This window comes from Rhinatrema bivittatum, chromosome 2 (genome assembly GCF_901001135.1).
Source record: "Rhinatrema bivittatum chromosome 2, aRhiBiv1.1, whole genome shotgun sequence".
In the NCBI taxonomy this organism is placed as follows: Eukaryota; Metazoa; Chordata; class Amphibia; order Gymnophiona; family Rhinatrematidae; genus Rhinatrema; species Rhinatrema bivittatum.
In genome coordinates this window covers 528193737-528214410 of record NC_042616.1, presented here as the reverse complement: position 1 = coordinate 528214410, position 20674 = coordinate 528193737, and positions in this window count along the sequence as shown.

Here is a 20674-nt window from a genome sequence, read left to right as displayed (position 1 = left end):
GTAGTGAGTCTATGTGACATCATCGGGAGGCACCCCGGGGGGTTTCCCGCCTTGGGCCCTTTAAAAGACTGCACGTTGGCCGCGAGCGCACCTAGGGGCATGGCCGAGGACACTGACGACGCGGAACCCCGATGGGAGCTCTGCCTTGACGCCTGCGAGGAGGATGGTGAGCGGAGAGCCCGAGGACGCCGTGAACTGGCTGCGGCCACAAGGGAGGGGTACCCGGAGCTGGTCGAAGGAAGCGCGAGGTGAGCAGGCCCGGCCGCGGAGCCAACGTGGCCGGGACGCGCAACAATGCAGCTGGTGAGAAGTCTGTTACACAAATAAAAATGCATTTAAATCCTTTAAAAAAAGTTCATATTTCAAAACAGCTGACCAATAGAAAATCCAATAATTAAAAACTCATTTACATAATTTTTAAAAATTTCTCAACCAAGAAAATATTTCAGAACACATCAAATACCCAATAAGTAAAACTAATAAGAATTTTTAAACCTGTCTTGCTCTCAATATCTGGGTGCTTGTGATTTCCAGTCACCATGACCCCGAAATTGTTGTGGATTAGTGTATGTGTGTGGTGTGAGGTGTGTGTGTGTGCGCGTGCAGGCATGCACAAACGTTCTCCTCTCACTCACACACACGCGCTTGCTCTCTCGCACATATATACATGTGCTCGCTCTCACACACCCATACAAAATGCTCTCTTCCTCCTCACAGACATGCTCACTCTCTCATGCTCCCCATACAGATACATGCTATTTCTCGCCCCCTCACGTGTGTACACACACATGCTCTTACATCATCCCCTCCCCCAACTCACCAATGTCCCTTTCTCTGTTCTTGCGTCCCCCCCAAGCAGTACCAGTATCCCTCTCTCTGTGTCCCCATTCCTTTCCAAGCCAGCACCAGCAGTATCACCCATCCCCCCCCATCTGTTCCTGCTTCCACTTTCCTTCACACAGGAACTTTCACTTCTCTCCCTCAGGAACATATAGTACATTCACTAACTCCCTCTCCTCACTGCCCTCTCCTCCTCCCAACACCATCATCATCCTAGGCTCAAATTATCCTCCCTCTCAAAGCCTTTTCCTACCAGGCGGCCTGCACTGCAATGCTCCCTGAGCCACTGACCTCCAAAGCCACTTGCTCTGTTTCGGCACTCACTGCTGGATCCCGGGGTTCTTCTTCCAGACAGCAGCCAGCTGCAGCCACAGTACCCGCTTTGTTCCTGTTATGATATTGAGGTGTTTGGTGGATTCTCAGGGGCAACAGTGATGTTACCTCCTATGGGGAGGAGCCCCGTAGGGAGACTGATGCACCGGGCTGAACTCAATAGCACAGACACAGAGATAGTTTCTTTTATTGTACAGCTAGGATGACCACCAGAGGTGGCAGTAAAGAGCAGGTTAGCTGGTAGCAGTCTGAAATCCTTGGCGAGGAAGACCCGTCCCACAATGGTGGTGTGAGGCCTCGATGCAGATGTCCAATAAGGCACTGTAGGAGAGGCAGACTGGCAGATGTCAAACACTCTCCCGTAGCAGAGTAGAGAGAATTCCAATGAGCAGTAGAGAGGATAGGTGTTAGCAGTCTGTGGTCCTCGGCAGAGGAGACCCGTTCCAAAATGGTGGTGTAGGGCTTGATGCAGAGAGGTAGAGAGGAACTGATGAGAGACAGCTTGATAGAAGTTGTACTCACTCTCTGTAGCTGATAGATGGATTTCCAGCAGGTTGAGGAGTGGAGCAGGCACCAGGAAAGACACACAGGCCCTTGAGGAGCGAGTACCTGTAAGAGGATAGGCACCTGTAAATAAGCAGAGGGCCCCCGAGGAGTGGGTACCCAGGTAGAGAGCCCCGAAGGGTGAAGATAGCTTCCAGTGGATAGGATCAGCAGAGTAGCTTCAGACCAGGGCAACCGATCCTTGCTAACTCAAATAGCAGTAAAAGAGAGAGGGTTGAAATCCCCACAGGGGTGTGGAATTTCCGGGGCTGGCCCCAGGTATTTCCCGCGCTGGACCCTTTAAACGAAGAGCTGACGTCACCGCGTGCGTCCAAACGACATCAAGGGGTGTGGCCTCGCCGGCGGCAGCACTTGCTGCGAAGGGAGGCCTCCCAGCATTTCCAGGCCCGCCGATCCGCTGCGAGAGTGGGTAAGCACAGTGTGTAACAATACCCCCTCTTCATAGATCCCCTCCGATAGGTTGTCATCATCTGTCGTCCAGTCCACTTCATCCTCTGTAATCCAATTCTGTTCACTATCCTCAGTCTCCAAACTGGATAACTCCGAAGTCTGCAGGGAAGAAGATCCCTCTTGTAAGGAGTTCATGGAGTCCGGAATGATTGATGCAGATACCGCGGAACCCCTCTGTTGTTGCAAATGAGTGTGTAATTGCTGAATCTCCTGTTCCTTATAAGTCAGAATGGTTAATAGGCCTTGGGTGGTTTGTCCATGAGATTTCCTCAGCTTCTCATTCTCCAAAGTCTTAAGGCTCAACTGTTCTTTTAACTGTGCTAGCACCTCCAATGAATTAAGTAGTCCTGAAGATTCGGCTCTTTCGGGTTCTTTTTCAATTACAGCACGGGGAACTATAGGTTCCAATACAACAATAGCCGTCTTCATGTACTGGGATGGTTCTGGAACTGCAAAGCAGGTTCCTGCACAATGAGGGCCCAACTGAATCTGGTCAGGAAAAGCCCTGTCGAATTGAGGTTGGTGTCTTTGTAACCAAGTTAACCCTAGAATTATAGGGCTCACAGCCTTGGGTAAGATAAAGAAGACAAGGTGCTCCACATGATATGTTCCAATCCTTAATGACAACGGCAGAGTAATTAATGTAATCTCACTCGGGAGAGGATTCCCGTGTACAGACAAGAGAGCTAGTGGGGGTTCTACTGGTGATGTGAAAAGACCACAATGATCTACCACGTCCTGCCAAATAAAATTCGCCCCGGCACCCGAGTCCACCAAGGCCTGAGAGGAAACCCTGGTGGTTGGGAGCTCCACTGCTGTAGGTAAGAGGAAAAAAGGTGATCCGGCAGCTTGACCGAAGGGTTTACTTTCAGCTGGTCTAGAACAAAGTGGCATCGTCTTTTCAGACCCAAAAGATGAATCAGAAGGAATATCATCTCCAGAGAAAGCTCCCCAACTGTAGGGAGTGGTCACGGCTGCCAAAACCTGGGTCCAACCCAGTTGCATCGGCTCCTCGGTGATAAGCGGAGATACCTCTGGTCGGAAGAGTGGGTCTGGAAGATGCCCTCGTCACCCTCCATGGGCCTCCTGGCTCGCTCCCGCAACCTCCGGTCGATCTTCCCTGTGAGGTTAATAAGCCCTTCCAAAGTCGTGGGAAGTTCCCGAGCCACTAACTCATCTTTGATCTGTGACGACAATCCTTCTAGGAATATAGTATTTAAACTGCCAGTCTAATTCAGTAGCCATGGTGCGGAATTCTACAGCATATTCGCTTAGGGATCGAGTGCCCGGTCGTAGGCGAAGGAGATCTGCACCCATAGCTGGCAGCCTGCCGGACTCATCAAACACCTCCTTGAAAGTGGCAACAAACTGAGGTAGATCAGATAGCAGAGGATCAGAGTGCTACCACAGGGGTGAAGCCCAGGCCAGGGCTTTGCCATCTAATAGGGAGAGAATAAAGGTCATCTTAATCATATCATTAGGAAACAGTAATGGTTGAAGAGTAAAGTGCATATGGCACTGATTTAAGAACCCACAACAATGCTTAGGGTCCCCAGAGTAGCGAGGGGGATTAGGCAGAGAAATCGCAGCTTGCTGGAGTCCTGGGACCACTGGTGAGACAGCTAGCATGGGAGAATTTATGTCTAGCTTCTGTAGAAAATCTTGGCGGAGAGTCAAACGGTGGACATCCGCCATTACTAGTTCTAGGGAGGCCTGGAGGCTATGGATCTTCTGAAGAAAACCGGGCACTGACTGAAGTACTTTCAACTCCTCAGTCTGTGAATCTAGTCGAACATTCAATCTGTCCACAGAGGTAGACAGTGCTTCCAGGAACCTTTGTTGCTCTTGACTCCTCTGTGCCAAGCCAGGAATGGCCTGCAGAGCGTTGAGCTGAGCCGAATCCATGCAGTTAGCAATCTGTTATGATATCAAGGTGTTTGGTGGATTCTCAGGGGCAACAGTGATATTATCTCCTATGGGGAGGAGCCCCGTAGGGAGACTGATGCACCGGGCTAGACTCAATGGCACAAACACTGAGATAGTTTCTTTTATTGTACAGCTAGGATGACCACCAGAGGTGGCAGTAAAGAGCAGGTTAGCTGGTAGCAATCTGTAATCCTTGGCGAGGAAGATCCGTCCCACAATGGTGGTGTGAGGCCCCGATGCAGATGTCCAATAAGGCACTGTAGGAGAGGCAGACTGGCAGATGTCAAACACTCTCCCGAAGCAGAGTAGAGAGAATTCCAATGAGCAGTAGAGAGGATAGGTGTTAGCAGTCTGTGGTCCATGGCAGAGGAGACCCGTTCCACAATGGTGGTGTAGGGCTTGATGCAGAGAGGTAGCAAGGAACTGATGAGAGACAGCTTGATAGAAGTTGAACTCACTCTCTGTAGCTGATAGGTGGATTTCCAGCAGGTTGAGGAGTGGAGCAGGCACCAGGAAAGACACACAGGCCCTTGAGGAGCGAGTACCTGTAAGAGGATAGGCACCTGTAAATAAGCAGAGGGCCCCCGAGGAGCGGGTACCCAGGTAGAGAGCCCCGAAGGGTGAAGATAGCGTCCAGTGGATAGAAGCAGCAGAGGAGCTTCAGACCGGGGCAACCGATCCTTGCTAACTCAAAAAGCAGTAAAAGAGAGAGGGTTGAAATCCCTACAGGGGTGGGGAACTTCCGGGGCTGGCCCCGGGTATTTCCCGCGCTGGACCCTTTAAACAAAGAGCTGACGTCGCCGCGCGCATCCATATGACATCAGGGGGCATGGCCTCGCCGACGGCAGCCTTCTTGCTGCGAAGGGAGGCCTCCCAGCGTTTCCAGGCCTGCCGATCCGCTGCGAGAGCAGGTAAGCACGGTCGGCCATGGCCTGGGTGGTCGACCGGCATAACAGTTCCCTGTGCTGCCTACCTGCCTCTGCACGGCACGTGCTCAGCAGTCAGCACTGCACCTGCGTGGCTGCAAGTGTCTCAGCATGCTGCACGGGAAGTGCCATTACTTTTGGGAGGTAGAGACATTGTGGCAGGCGCGGCAGTAGCTGTGGTGCAGGAGTCTCCAGCGTGGCTGACGGTAGTGGTACTGATGCAGTGGTGCCCTTTGGGGCTCCTATGGCCACTGTCATATTGGCCATAGGCTAGCATGTGATAGCAAGAGTTTGTGTGTGTGTGTGTGTGTGTGTGTGTATTGTAGAGCATGTTAAGAACATAAGAACATAAAAAATTGCTATGCTGGGTCAGACCAAGGGTCCATCAAGCCCAGCATCCTGTTTCCAACAGAGGCTTGTGTGTGTGTGTGTGTGTGTGTGTGTGTATGGTAGAGCATGTCAGAGTGAAATCTTGTGTGTTTATGTGTGTGTATATTAGAGCATTTGAGAGTGAGAGCTTGTGTATGTGTGTGTGTGTGTGTGTTTGTAGAGAATGTGAGAGCTTGTGTGGGGGGGAGAGTATATGTTGCGTTCGTGCCTCTTCTCACCCTTCGCTCCACCCTCTCTACCTGGGATGTGACTCCCTTCGGCTCTGACAAACAGTGCAGCCGCGGCTTCTCTCCGCCTCTTGGTCACGGTTCCCCCGGGCTGGCCTGACGCACGGATCCGCCATGTTCCCGATGACGTAAGGGCACACGCGCGCGCCGCTCCAGACTTTATACCAGCAAGGACGTGAACCTCGGGGGCGTCCCCCCGTAGTGACGTCATCCACTTGTACTTTAAAAGGACTTTGTTTGCTAACCTCTAATGAGTTAGCAAGGAACTCCAACAGGACTTGCTTTGGCAGTCCACGATACTTGCACCAACGATCCGAGTCAGCGAGGGGAACCCGTCCCCACTGCTCGGCCTTTTCAAACTTACCAGGAGTACCCACTCCATGGGGCCTCCACTCTCTCTTCTTGATTTCAGATTGCCAGAACACTCGGAAGACTCCTCATTCCTGGAAGCGATTGCAGACATGAACACAGTGAGCTCTATTACATAGGAATCGGTACTCGCTCCATGAGGGCCTACATTCCTATTTTCTCAGAAGACGCCCTTCCGTCCAAGACGTTGTCGCAGGTACAGAGATCAAGAGTTACATTGGCAAGACAACAGATAGGAACCGGTACTCGCTCCACGAGGACCCATGTTCCTAGAATCTTATACAGTTATTGTGAGTTCTTATTACAGACTATTTGTGAGAACCAGTGCTTGCCTATGGCTCCTATTCCTGCATGTACTGAAGACTCTCTGGCATAGAGACCATTGCTGACATCTACTATTGTAAGTGTACCATCTTGTATCCAGTATACCCTGTCTACTCACTACTTCTAGTCTCTCTCTACAGCTCAGCGACCCAGAGATTATATTCCAGTATCAGAAGGACTTCAGCCTTACCGGACACAACGACTCACTACTGCCACCCCTGGTGGTCCAGCTTCCAGTCTAATAAAGAACTATTGTGTTTATCTCATATTCTAGCCTAGTCGGTGGTCCCTCTCAGGATCTCCTCATGGGGGCACTGTCAACTGCCATCAACCCAGAGATTCACCATTTCCTCCAAGTGGTCATTCCTTTCACTATTGTCACCTTGTGGGAGCCAACCACTACAGACCACTAACTCCGCTCACGGAAGTTTTATATAGACAGCTACTCCTCTTTCTCTGAGACTTACCAGCAGCTTATATATATATACAGATTGCTACTCCATAGCAGGGGCATGATAGATTGCTATCTCAGTAGCAAAGTTCTATATACCTATATACCTATTACCTATATACCTATATACCTATACCTATATACCTATATACCTATACCTATTGCCAACTCCTCTTCCTTCCAGATTGCTACTCCTTAGCAGATTGGTAACAGCTTGCTACTTCCTTCCTTACAGGAGTATCTACAACAGTTCGCTAACAGATCTACCGATAGCTAACTCCACCCCTCTGGAGGAGCAGGTCATGTCATATCGCTACTCCTTCCCTTTTCAGGAGAACAGCAGAACAGCTTGCCAACTTCGCCCTCCTGGTGGAGTGAGTGACAGCAGATTACTCCTCCCCTCTGGAGGAGGTGAGCGTAATAGACTGCTAGCTCATCCCCTTTGGAGAAGGAGAGTGTAGCAGATTGCTAACTACCTAGCAAATCCACAACAGTATATGAGAGTGAGAGCTTGCATTTGTGGTAGAGCATGTGAGAGTGCGAGCTTTTGTGTGTGTGTGTATGGTAGACCATATTTGTTTATTTATTTATAAATGTATATATCACCTATCAATTACTAAGTGGTTTACAATAAAACTATTCATAATCAATACAATGAAAAAACAAAAATAGTACATACCTTAATACAAACATATACATTAAAACAAGAAACAAAAGAAAATAAATCCTTCTTACTGCATGTTAAAGTGAGAGTTTGTGTGTGTATGTGTATAGAGAATTAGACTGAGAACTTGGGGTGGAGAGCATATGAGAGTGAGAGCTTGGGTGTGTGAGGGAGTCTGTGAGAAAAAGCATGAGCCTGTGTATGTGTATGTGTGAGAGAGGGAGGAAAGGAAGAATACAGTAGAAGAAGAAACAGAACAAGAAGAGAGACCCTAAAAAGGAATTAGGAAATGATCAACCAGGAAAAAGTGAGAACAAAGAGGCTAGGACCAACTGATTAGAAAAATACAAAGATCAGACAACAAAGGTAAAATATATATTGAGATTTTAGCAATTGAAATTTCCATCTTTGGGCATGTGCATTTCTTACATTTTTGTATTTTGCTCTTTCTTCACTATTCCACTGTTCAGAGTCTAGTTTCTCAGGCTTTCTATTTTGGTTTTGTCTGCGTGTTTCTGTTTCTAATTTGTAGTCTTTTATTTCTATATTAAGTAAAGGTCGGTCTCTGTTTTGCCTCTGTGTGTGTGACTGAAGTGTGGTATTTCTGCTAGTGTGTAGTTACTCTGTAATAGTCCAGCTTGTTCTGTTACTCCAGTAGGTGATGTATTAATATGCTAGGGCCTGGTGTAGTATTTGCATTGCTGCTTTTTCATAAGGTTGCTGTTATTTGAATCCAGAGGGTCAGTGCTGTGACTGTATGGTATGGCAAGGTTCTAGATGTCTCTTTTTTTGCAAGAGTTATTGTTACTTCACAAAATGTTTAGCAATGGAGGGATATTTTTTGCTGAGGTGACACCAGAATTATTTGAATATTTTTTTCATCTTGGTGTAATGTGAATTGACCTAGCTCTGCTCTGCACCTGTTTGTTTATTTATTTAAAACTTTTTATATACTGCTTATTCAATTTGGGTAGACCTAAGTGGTCTACAGGTAAATACATACATAATATATTAACATTTTACAGAGTAACACAAATAAGAATAAAAATTAAAAGAATAAAAATCATACATGTTACATAGGTAAGAAACGTAAAGGAAGAATTATTTGAAAGCAAGTGTAAATAGATAGGTTTTTAACTGTTGCTTAAACTCTTTAAGTGTAGATAGTGATCTTAGGTGGTCAGGAAGAGAATTCCACAATGATGGGCCTGCGACGGAAAAGGCTTGGCGTCTAGTGATATCCAGTCTTGCCAGTCGAACCTCAAGTGATGATTAATGCTATTTTATTATAGTTATGATGATTTCTGTCTGTCTGCAAAGAAGATTCATGAAAGAATACATTGACTTTTATTTTATTACACGATTGAGTGGATCTGTTTACTTTCTTTGCTTTTTACATGATATACTTGTGCATTTATAAACTGCAATAAATATAAAATAAATTCATACAGATTAATAAGGAATTTTTTATGTTGGTAAGTGCTTGAAATAATGAGTTAAAATGTTTTAAAGTTTCATGCATGATGCATAATGGCTGTTGCAAACTACTTAGAAAAGCATTGTAGGATGCAGTATATGGCATTATTTAGCAATAAGAATACAACTAGTAGGTCTCAGACCTGCATGCCTACAGCCCACCCATATTAATCTTGTGCCCACCCAAAAAAGTCAGTTCTGGCCACGCCACTGCTCACCATTAGGAAAATATGCATTTGATTTGAAGAAGAATCACAAATACTTGCCATTTACCATACCATACAAACTTTCTAATAATTCATTAAATCTTTTTCTCCATTACTATTGCTTATCTCTTGAGCCAGGTATCAGTCTCATAGTAAGACACAGATAATGGCAGACAAAGCCCAAACTGATCCATCCAATGTGTGCCCAGTTGAGATTCCTCTGCTTTGGTAGATGAGCATACAAATTCCCACATGCAACCCAACAGGAACTTCCTCCTATTATCATGTCTTTTTTACTTGATATCACCCCCCTTTATCTACCGCTGTCATCTCAGGATGGGTGCAAGGATGCTAGGTGCACTAGGCAAAGTTTATAGCTTTGAATGATCCCTTCCCACACACAATTAAATATTATGCAGTTATAGCAACTTTCACATGGAAAAGGACATTCAAATGAGGTAAAATATGACTTACAACTTTATATAAAATGTACATGTACCTCTGTAGTGAAGACTAGAAAACCCTGCAAAACAATACCCTTGGAACATATATAGTATTAGGACTATTTGAACATGTGTTGGATTTGGGCTTGTCTGTCAGAAAGCCATGAGTAAACCGAATTACAATTACAATATAGTAAACCTCCCAAACCAAAACAGCACTAACTGCCAGCACTCAAACAGTAACAACCCTACCTAAGATAACACTGCTAATATTACACCAGGCCCTAAAACATCAGTACACCTATTAGGTTAACAGAACAAACCAGACTGCAATAGATCCCTACATAGAAACTACTCTCTAGCTGAATACCTCACTTCGGTCACACATGCAGAACATAGGGGGTCATTTTTCAAAATGCGGTAAGGCGTTTTCGCATGCGTTAAGGGCTTATTGCATGAGAAAAGCCCCGTTTTCGCATGCGATAGGCCTTTAACGCATGCGAAAACATGTTTACCACATGCGATCGCACCATATCGTATGGTGCGATGCAAATTCCAAAAATGGGAGGAGTTAGGGGCAGAGAGTGGGCTGGGTTAGCCTCTCTGCAAAGAGCTATCGCACAGCCATAACGCAGATTTTAACTACACCTCTTTGAAATGTGTTAGGCAGTGCGATAGTGGCCGTGACCATGCGGTAAGGTTTTATAACCATTTGCGATGTGTCCTGTAAGGCTTATTTCAGATGAGAGAGAGAGAGAGAGAGAGAGACTGGCCATAATATCATGGCCCATAGGCAGGTATTTGTATCCCTAGGGTAGGCCCTCAAGTTACTAGGTGGGCCTACCCTAGGGATACAAATACCTGCCTATGGGCCATGATATTATGGCCAGTCTCTCTCTCTCTCTCTCTCTCTCTCTCTTTCTCTCCCCCCCCCCCCCCATATGTGTCTGGGATCATTGAAAAACTGGTCCCCCAGTGGTTGAATGCAGGAAATACATCAGGTTTGGCACTTATCACAGAATCTGAAATGGTATCGCAATGTGCACTAACTTAGCTCTTCGCACAGGTAATTATCACAAATTGCGATAAATACTATATTAGCATAAAACACACCCCTTTTGCTATCGCATGCGGTACTTACCGCATTTTGATAAATCCAGGCCATAGACAGACCCTCACCAAAATACAGAAAAAAGTGAGCATAAAGTATAAATAAAAACATGCAATTGGAAACTGCAACAAGCCAAACTCTGTATAGAGTGCTAGAATAGAAAAACAGAAAACATCAACAAACATAAGCTCCTCTTTATAAATCACAGCCTTCTTACATTCAAAACTTATAAATCTGAATCACTGCTAAATAAAAGGCCATCATATTTATTGGCAGATTATTATGTCTGGCAGGCTTTCAGTGGTACTCTTCACCATTGTTTTAGAGCCTTCAGATATAGACACGGACGGTGTTTTGAAATGCTCAGAGATTCTTGTATCAGGGGCAGCGGCTCATGACAACAAATCTTTTATGAGGCTGAAAACAAGCAGACACCAAAGAACATTTAAAACAATGTCCTACAGTAACATTCTAACGTGTTGAATTTTCCGAGGACCAAACTACACATTGACAGCTAAATAGCTTGCATTCCCATTGATTGCTTTTTCAAAACTAAAGCAATCAATGTCCAAACTCAAAACTTTAGGGCACACTGTATCCAACTTGTAAATCCATTGCTGTTCCCAATAGTTGAGCAATGCTTCTCTATCACCCCTCCCCCCCATATGTGCTCTAAAACTTGATCAATTATTAACCAACGTGGTCTGGGAAAGTATGTTTTTTTCTCCAAACAATGTTACACTATTGGTGCACTTATTTTACTGGTAGATAAACAACTTTCATGTTCATTTCATCTCATTCTGATGGATCTCTTAGTTCGATCCACGTAGATTAAGTCACACGGGCATACCCATGCTGATTTACAATTGCTGTAACGTAATTTACTCATGTAAGATTTCTTAGGTGGTATCTGTTCTGAACCCTCCACTGTTTGGATACAGTGTGTGCAATTTCAACATTGGAAAGTGGCCCTTCAATTGATGTTGATCACTTGCCTTCTTAATACTAACAAAAATAAAACCAAGAAATAGAAATCATAATAACAAAGCCATACTAATAAAAAGAATAACTGTTTCAAAACAGCTGACGAGTAGAATAACATCCAATAATTAATAATTCATATTAAAATGTTTTAAAATTTTACCAAACACCAATAAAATGTTTCAAAACAGCAGGCACACCAAATAAAGTCCAATAATTAAAACAAATGGGGTGAAAAATATGCCCCCCCCCCCCACCTCCATACTGGGATCTTGTGATTTCCAATCACCCTAAAAGCTAGCATGGAATAGTAGGGGAGAAAGATGGTGCACACTTTATCCTCTTTCTCTCATACATACATTCCCTAACACACACATGTTCAATCTCTCTCACACACATACATGCACATGTTCACTCTCATGCACACTCCCTCTCTTACACAAACACACATACAGGCTCTCAAACATATATTCACTGGCTCGTTCTCTCAGAAAAATACAAACAGACTGACTCTCACACTTACTGGCTCTCCCTCCCTCCACACAGGCTCTGTCAAACTATCTCTCTGCCTCACACACACACAGGTTCTTTTACAGTCATTGTCCCTCTCTCTCTCACACACGCACACAAGCTCTGTCACACTCACTGTCTTTCTCTCCTTCACACACACACACACTTAGGCTCTGTGAAACTCACTGGCTCTCTTTCCTTCCTCCCACCCACACAGGCTCTGACATACTCACTGGCTGTCTCTCTCACTCCAACACACACACACACACACACACACACAGGCTCTGTCAAACTCATTGGCTCTCTCTCCCTCCAATAGGCTGTGTCTCTCCTTCCCACACACATACACACACTCTGTCAGACTCACTAGCTCTCTCTCACTCCAACACACAGGTTCTGACACACTCACTGGCTCTCTCTCACTCCAACAAAAAGGTTCTGTCACACTCACTCCAACAAAAAGGTTCTGTCACACTCACTGGCTCTCTCTCACTCCAACACACAGGTTCTGACACACTCACTGGCTCTCTCTCACTCCAACACACAGGTTCTGTCACACTCACTGGCTCTCTCTCACTCCAACACACAGGTTCTGTCACACTCACTGGCTCTCTCTCACTCCAACACACAGGTTCTGTCACACTCACTGGCTCTCTCTCACTCCAACACACAGGTTCTGACACACTCACTGGCTCTCTCTCACTCTCACACACAGGCTCTGTCAGACTCATTGGCTCATTGCGCTGCAGGTGGGAGGGAAAGCGTAAGCTTCATGGCTGAGCTTCTTACTATTTTATCGTGAGCGGGAGAACATCCACTAGTGGACAAAGAAACAGAGACTCAGGGTACAGACCACATGTACTTCTTGCTAATGAGCGCCATGTCTGTGCAGTTTGGTGAAGCAGAGAGGGAGGGCCTGTGCAATCAACTTCCCGGTGACAGTATAGCGCCTTCATTGGCTTTGGAATCAAATCACAGTACTTTTGAGCTAAGTTAGGAAATGCAGGTGATAATCTAACTAGCGTGCTGGACTGGAGGGTTAAAATCCGGATAATTTCCAGACATTTCAGGCTTCTATCTAGCTTCTAGACACTGTCTTTAAATTCCGAACTGTCCGGAGAAAATCTAGACAGTTGTCAACCCTAATGCTCACACACATGCTCTCAGTCTCAGACACACACACGCACTCTGGCTCATGCTCACACACACACACACACACACATGCACATGAATGGTCTCTCTCAATCACACATACACACACACTGTCACTCTCACATACAGACACACCCACATACACTGTGCCACACATATACATGCTTGCTATCATTCTCACACACACATGCATGCATGCCTGCTGTCTCTCACTCACTCAGGCCAGGCTTTTCCTCCTCTCCTTTTCTTCCAGCTGATAGCCAGCTGAGGTCCACAGACAGTCCGCTGAGGCTTTCTTGTTCCTTGGGCAACTGGCTCCGTCGGCTGGAAGCAGCCAAAATTCATCAGCTTCCTTCCATCTCCAGACGCACGGGCCCCAAACCTACCAACCAAAATGGGAATCCCCATCCTGGATGGTCTGGGGCCTACCCGTCAGCAGACAACCAGCTTTAACAGGCCAGTTTTCTGGTCTACCAGTTAGTTGGTAACCCTAAGTACTGCACTGCATTGGATTGCATCACGCGGGGAATGGGAATGTGGGTTACCCTGGGCCTGATCTGACCCCTGGGGTGGCACTTTCCACCTCTTGCTACTCCTAAAAAGCAAGTTCCAGCACCACAACTAGAAACATCTCTTCTAATAGCTCAGGATGCATCGTTTAATAAGACCTGAAAGCACAGCTATAAATGCATTCATTCAGCAACTTCTTATTACCCATCTTCTCTTCTCTTTACACCCTTCCTCCTGAATTTTCTTCATCAGCCAAGTTGCTGTTACCTTTGTCCTTCTCTTCCACTGCTCACTAACTTCTGAGTCCAAGCTTTCCATCTTGCTGTGTTGTGTGTATGCCTGGAATAAACGTTTTGTGTTGATAGGTCATGCTCCCTCTGGCTATATTCAAATCCAGTCTGAAAACTCAACCTTTTTGAGGCTGCTTTCAAAACCTAAGCATTTCTCTACAATAAATGTACTTCCCATACACTAATTTGTCATGTATGTTTGTCTTGATTAGATTGTAAGCTCCATGGAGTAGGGACTGTCTCTTATATTTGCCTGTACAGCATTGCTGTATGTCTAGTAGTACTTCAGAAATGATAAATAGGAGTAAGCAGTAGCTAATGGATGGAGGGGAACAAATTATGCTGTGAAATTACTGGCGCTAAAGATACACTATGAAGCTAATGTTATTTAGCTGGATATCCTTAGGTGGCTCCAATTCCTATTTCTGGAACTGAGCAGCATGCAATGGACTTTCCTTTTGGGGATCTGCTGGGTACTTCAAGTGATCTGGACTGGCAACTGTCAGAGACAGGATGCTGGACTTGATGGACCACTGATCTGACCCAGCTTGACATGACTTATATTCTTTCTTTGAGTCCTTATTCCCAGTTCCCTATTCATAGTTCCCTTTTAATTTATTGCAGGGTCAAGGTGAGAAAATAATACACAGAGTGCCTCAAAATACGCTAAGGTTGCCACATTATCCCAGAACAGTTGAACAGGGCTGATCCAGTCCTAGCCTTTTAACCATTACATGCATAGATTTATGCTTCTGATTTCCTGAGGGAACTCAATGGGAAAGTCAGAATGACAAATGCATGTGTATAGACGCCCAGGCCTCCACTAGATGGCCCAAGATCCTTGCCCTAGGTTTTTCCAGCTTAGTGGCTGTGAATGGTAGCTCCTTAGTTCACTTGGGGGGCTGGTGGCTTAGAGTGTGGTCAGGTTGCGTTAGCTCTTGAGAGTGCTCTTAATTTGACTTAATTTGACTTCCCATTCTGAGAGGAGAAGTTTCTGCAGTGCACCCCTGCCAGGAACCGTCTCCATTTCTGCAAAAAGACTCTTGAGTGAGATTGAGGACATTTTCGGGTTGCACCTATAGAGGAAACCTTGGCAGATCTGGTGAGGGACTAGCCCCAGATCCGCAGGCCAGGGGTGAGAAGATCTGTGCACCCACCCTGCCAGTGAAGGGAAGCAGTGAATTATCACCCACAAGGAAGAGTTTCGGACTTGAAAGGTGTTTTGCTCTTTTGATCGGTGAGGAGGTTTACAGCCTCACCATGAAGCTGGGATATATTGGCCTGTTTTTCCAGTACGGACCTCTCCTCCAGAGAAGTCACTGCAGAAGGAGTCTGAGGAGCAGGAGAGACAGGATCTTTGGAGCACGATGAGGGCCGGGGTGGAGCTCCTCGACACAACAATCAAATCCCCAGCACTTGCTGCAGGCATTTCAGCATCCAGCAGGCTTAAGCACCATCATCTTTAGCGTCCTTCAGTCATGGATCCCAGCATCCACTATAATCAGATAAACCTTCAACCCAACAGGTACGAGGTGTTTTCCCAGCTAGGAGAACACAGATAGAGAGACCGATCCTCACCAAATCAGAATTAAAAGGCCATGAAGTATAAATAGAAAGGTGCAGACAAAAGACTAAACTGGAAAACTCTAAAAGCCAGACTCATATGAGACGCACAATGCAAAAACATAAATAGCATTCTTCATAAAGCAAAATAACGAAGTATAAAATCCATCACTATTAAACCATGTTAATAAAAATATTTCAAAACGATTATGAATAGAATATATACAAATTAAGAATAAGGATAAAAACATTAAACATTTCCCAAAAATCAATTAGATATTTCAGAATACCAGACCTATCAAACACTCAATAATTAAAACCAATAAGAATAACAATATCCCCCTCTCCATACCTATGAATTTTGATTTCCAGTCTTTCTGACATTGTAGTAGATTATTAGTGGAGGGAACAGACAAACGTTTTTCTCTCTCATATATACACACGCACACACACACACACACACACACACACTCACAAAGCCTTTTACCCTCTCTTCTCAATCCTCTCTTTCACTTGCACCCTCCCTTCTCAGTCATTCACTCCTTCCCACTCCTCTTAGTCATTCATCCTCCCACTCAATCCCCTTTCCTTTCCTCTGTCACTCACCCATCACCACTCACCCTCTTCTCACTGTCATGCACTCCTCACTCCCTTCCCTTCATGTCACTCATCCCTCCCTCCCATTCGCTCCCTTCCCTCTCCTTATTTTTACCCCTTCCCTCTGAGTCACTCTGTCTCCTTCCTTCCCTTGCAGCTTTATCCTACCTTAATGACACCAGCAGAGGCCCTCAGTGTGCCTCATCACTAGTCTTGTCAAATTCCTTCTCACTGCCCTTGCCATACCCAGACCCCAGCCCTATGTAATCCTGCCTTGCCAGAAGCTCCTTGTCTTCTCATGGTGTCACTTCTGACTCTGCGACCTGACCCTTGATTTTGCTTTATGGCCTTCAGGGCTTCTTGCCTTGTTCTTTCCTTGCCTTAGACCCTTGGGGCTATCCTATCTTGTTCCCTGTCTTGAAAGCTCTGTCCTATTCTCTCTTGTTTATTTATTTAGGCATTTTTATATACCGAAACATATTGGGGCGGATTTTCAGAGCCCTGCTCGCGTAAATCCGCCCAAAACCGGGCGGATTTACGCGAGCAGGGCCCTGCGCGCCGGGAAGCCTATTTTACATAGGCCTCCCGGCGCACGCAGAGCCCCGGGACTCGCGTAAGTCCCGGGGTTCTCCGAGGGGGGCGTGTCGGGGGCGTATCGGGGGCAGGCCCGGTCGTCGCGGCGTTTCGGGGGCGTGTCGGCAGCATTTTGGGGGCGGGTACGGGGGCGTGGCTACGACCCGGGGCGGTCCGGGGGCGTGGCCACGCCCTCCGTACCCGCACCCAGGTCGCGGCCCGGCGCACAGGAGGCCCGCTCGCGCGCGGGGATTTACTTCTCCCTCCGGGAGGCGTAAATCCCCGGAGAAAGGTAAGGGGGGGGTGTAGACAGGGCCGGGGGGGTGGGTTAGGTAGAGGAAGGGAGGGGAAGGTGAGGGGAGGGCGTTAGAGGATTCCCTCCAAGGCCGCTCCGATTTCGGAGCGGCCTTGGAGGGAACGGGGGTAGGCTGCGCGGCTCGGCGCGCGCCGGCTATACAAAATCGATAGCCTTGCGCGCGCCGATCCAGGTTTTTAGCAGATACGCGCGGCTCCGCGCGTATCTACTAAAATCCAGCGTACTTTTGTTTGCGCCTGGAGCGCAAACAAAAGTAGGCTATTCGCGCGCCTTTTAAAATCCGCCCCATTATGTACACCTCATGTCGGTTTACATAGTTTGATGGGCAGTCTTTCTTTCTTTCTTTCTTTCTTTTTTTATTTATTTATTGGCTTTTATATACCGACGTTCATGTATTGGTACATATCACGTCGGTTTACATAGAACTAAGTTGAAATTACATCGAACAGGAAGGAACAATTAATAGGGCTAACTTCGAAGATCTTGTAGATAAGATAAGAAAAACTTAAAAATTGAAATTAAATTAAATTATTACATATAACTTGTAACTTATAACAGAACTTATAGATAAGCTAAGAAAGACCTTAAAATTAAAAATAAATTATTACAGATAACTTATAACTTATTACAGATATCAGCTAACCAGTAAAAGTTTAGAGTTCTGATTTATGGCCTAACAGTATAAAATCTAACTAATTAGGAGGATTTAAGGTTACAGCATGCGACATCTAGCGTCTTGGAGTATGAAATGCGTAAGTTAGTCCCTAAGGGGGAGACCTTTAAGTGAAGGCTTTAGTGAAAAGCCAAGTTTTAAGCTTCTTTTTGAATGTTCGATTACAGGTTTCTAGACGAAGGTCCGTGGGGAGTGCATTCCAAAGAGAGGGGCTGGCAGTCGAGAAAGCTCGTTTCTTGAGCTGTGACTTGGCTGGAGGTGTATATAAGGTGCCTAAATAGCTGGTTCTGATGGGTCTCAGTGGTGCGTGAAGACGAAGTGGGTTGCTCAGATCTAGCAATGTTTGTGAATGAATGGTCTTGTGTGTTATGGTTAAGGCTTTGAATATGATTCTAGATTTAATGGGGAGCCAGTGTAGGTTCTTTAGAATAGGTGTGATGTGTTCACCTCTATTAGAGTTGGTTAGAATCCTGCAGCCGAGTTTTGCAACATTTGTAGTGGTTTGGTAGTGACAGCTGGGAGGCCTATTTGCAGAGAGTTGCAATAATCAATTTTTGAAAAAAGAATTGTTTGGAGGACTGTTCTAAAGTCCTGAAAATGGAGGAGAGGTTTCAGCTTTTTCAAAATGTGTAGCTTGTAAAAGCATTCTTTCGTGGTGTTTTTGACTAATTGTTTGAGATTCAGCCTATTGTCGATAGTAACGCCTAGGTCTCTTACGTGTGTGGGGGTGGACCTTAACGGTGTGATTAGGTTGTTGGTGGCCTGAAAATTGTCATCAAGGGAGATCAGCATGAGCTCCGTTTTTGAAGTATTGAGAACTAGGGATGTGAATCGTGTCCTCGATCGTCTTAACGATCGATTTCGGCTGGGAGGGGGAGGGAATCGTATTGTTGCCGTTTGGGGGGGTAAAATATCGTGAAAAATCGTGAAAATGTTAAAATCGTTTAAAAAATCGAAAAATCGAAAAACCGGCACATTAAAACCCCCTAAAACCCACCCCCGACCCTTTAAATTAAATCCCCCACCCCCAAATAACTTAAATAACCTGCGGGTCCAGCGGCGGTCCGGAACGGCAGCGGTCCGGAACGGGCTCCTGCTCCTGCATCTTGTCGTCTTCGGCCGGCGCCATTTTCCAAAATGGCGCCGAAAAATGGCGGCGGCCATAGACGAAAAAGATTGGACGGCAGGAGGTCCTTCCGGACCCCCGCTGGACTTTTGGCAAGTCTCGTGGGGGTCAGGAGGCCCCCCACAAGCTGGCCAAAAGTTCCTGGAGGTCCAGCGGGGGTCAGGGAGCGATTTCCCGCCGCGAATCGTTTTCGTACGGAAAATGGCGCCGGCAGGAGATCGACTGCAGGAGGTCGTTCAGCGAGGGTTCCGGCGCCTCGCTGAACGACCTCCTGCAGTCGATCTCCTGCCGGCGCCATTTTCCGTACGGAAAATGGCGCCGGCCATACGCGTATGGCCGGCGCCATTTTCCGTACGAAAACGATTCGCGGCGGGAAATCGCTCCCTGACCCCCGCTGGACCTCCAGGAACTTTTGGCCAGCTTGTGGGGGGCCTCCTGACCCCCACGAGACTTGCCAAAAGTCCAGCGGGGGTCCGGAAGGACCTCCTGCCGTCCAATCTTTTTCGTCTATGGCCGCCGCCATTTTTCGGTGCCATTTTGGAAAATGGCGCCGGCCGAAGACGACAAGATGCAGGAGCAGGAGCCCGTTCCGGACCGCTGCCGTTCCGGACTGCCGCTGGACCCGCAGGTTATTTAAGTTATTTGGGGGGGGTTCGGGAGGGTGGGGGATTTAATTTAAAGGGTCGGGGGTGTGTTTTAGGGGGGTTTTAGTGTGCCGGCTCACGATTCTAACGATTTATAACGATAAATCGTTAGAATCTGTATTGTATTGTGTTCCATAACGGTTTAAGACGATATTAAAATTATCGGACGATAATTTTAATCGTCCTAAAACGATTCACATCCCTATTGAGAACTAAGTTGAGGCTAGTGAGGAGGGAGTTTATGGACTGTAGACAATTGTTGCAGTAGTTGATGGTGTTGGAGATGGATTCAGTGATTGGTAGCAGGATCTGGACGTCATCGGCGTATATGAAGTGTGTGATCTGTAGACTTGAGAGCAGCTGACATAGGGGGAGAAGATAGATGTTAAACAGGGTTGGGGAGAGAGATGATCCTTGAGGGACTCCGAGAGTGGACTTGACCGGGTGAGAGTCCTTGTCCTTTAACGACATGTCCTAAAATCAATTAATAGAAATAAAATAACAATAAATAAAATAGAAATAAAAATAATAAAATACTAAAATAAAAATGAAATAACCCTATAAATAGTTACAGCATATAAAATTATATCCTAATCATTCTAAAATAATAAAATAATAGGCCTTTGGGCCTATTCTGTCTGTTTCAAGCTTTGCTGACTTCAGGCTTTTGTATTCTTTGTTCGGTGTGTCCTTTGCCTGCCTTGTTGGTCTTTTCTTGTCTGTTCCAGTATCCAGTCCTGCCTGGACCAGAGTCCTGTCTTTGCCTTGTCTCACCCTTGTCTTTTCTAATTCCAGGTCCTGCTTAGTATCCAGCCTTGCCTTGCTCTGCCAGCCAAACCTGCCTTCCTTTTCCAAGCCTTGCCTCCAGCCTGCCTGTCTGGCCTCGCTTGTCTAGTCTTGCCATGGCTAGTTGTGTTCCTGCCTGTGTGGACTCACCATATAATGTACTGCCGCCACAGAGGCCTTTATTGGAAAAGCTAAACTACAACAGGTAAGTTTTTCTGGCTGAATTCAACTGTGGAGACCTTACTTTGAAGGG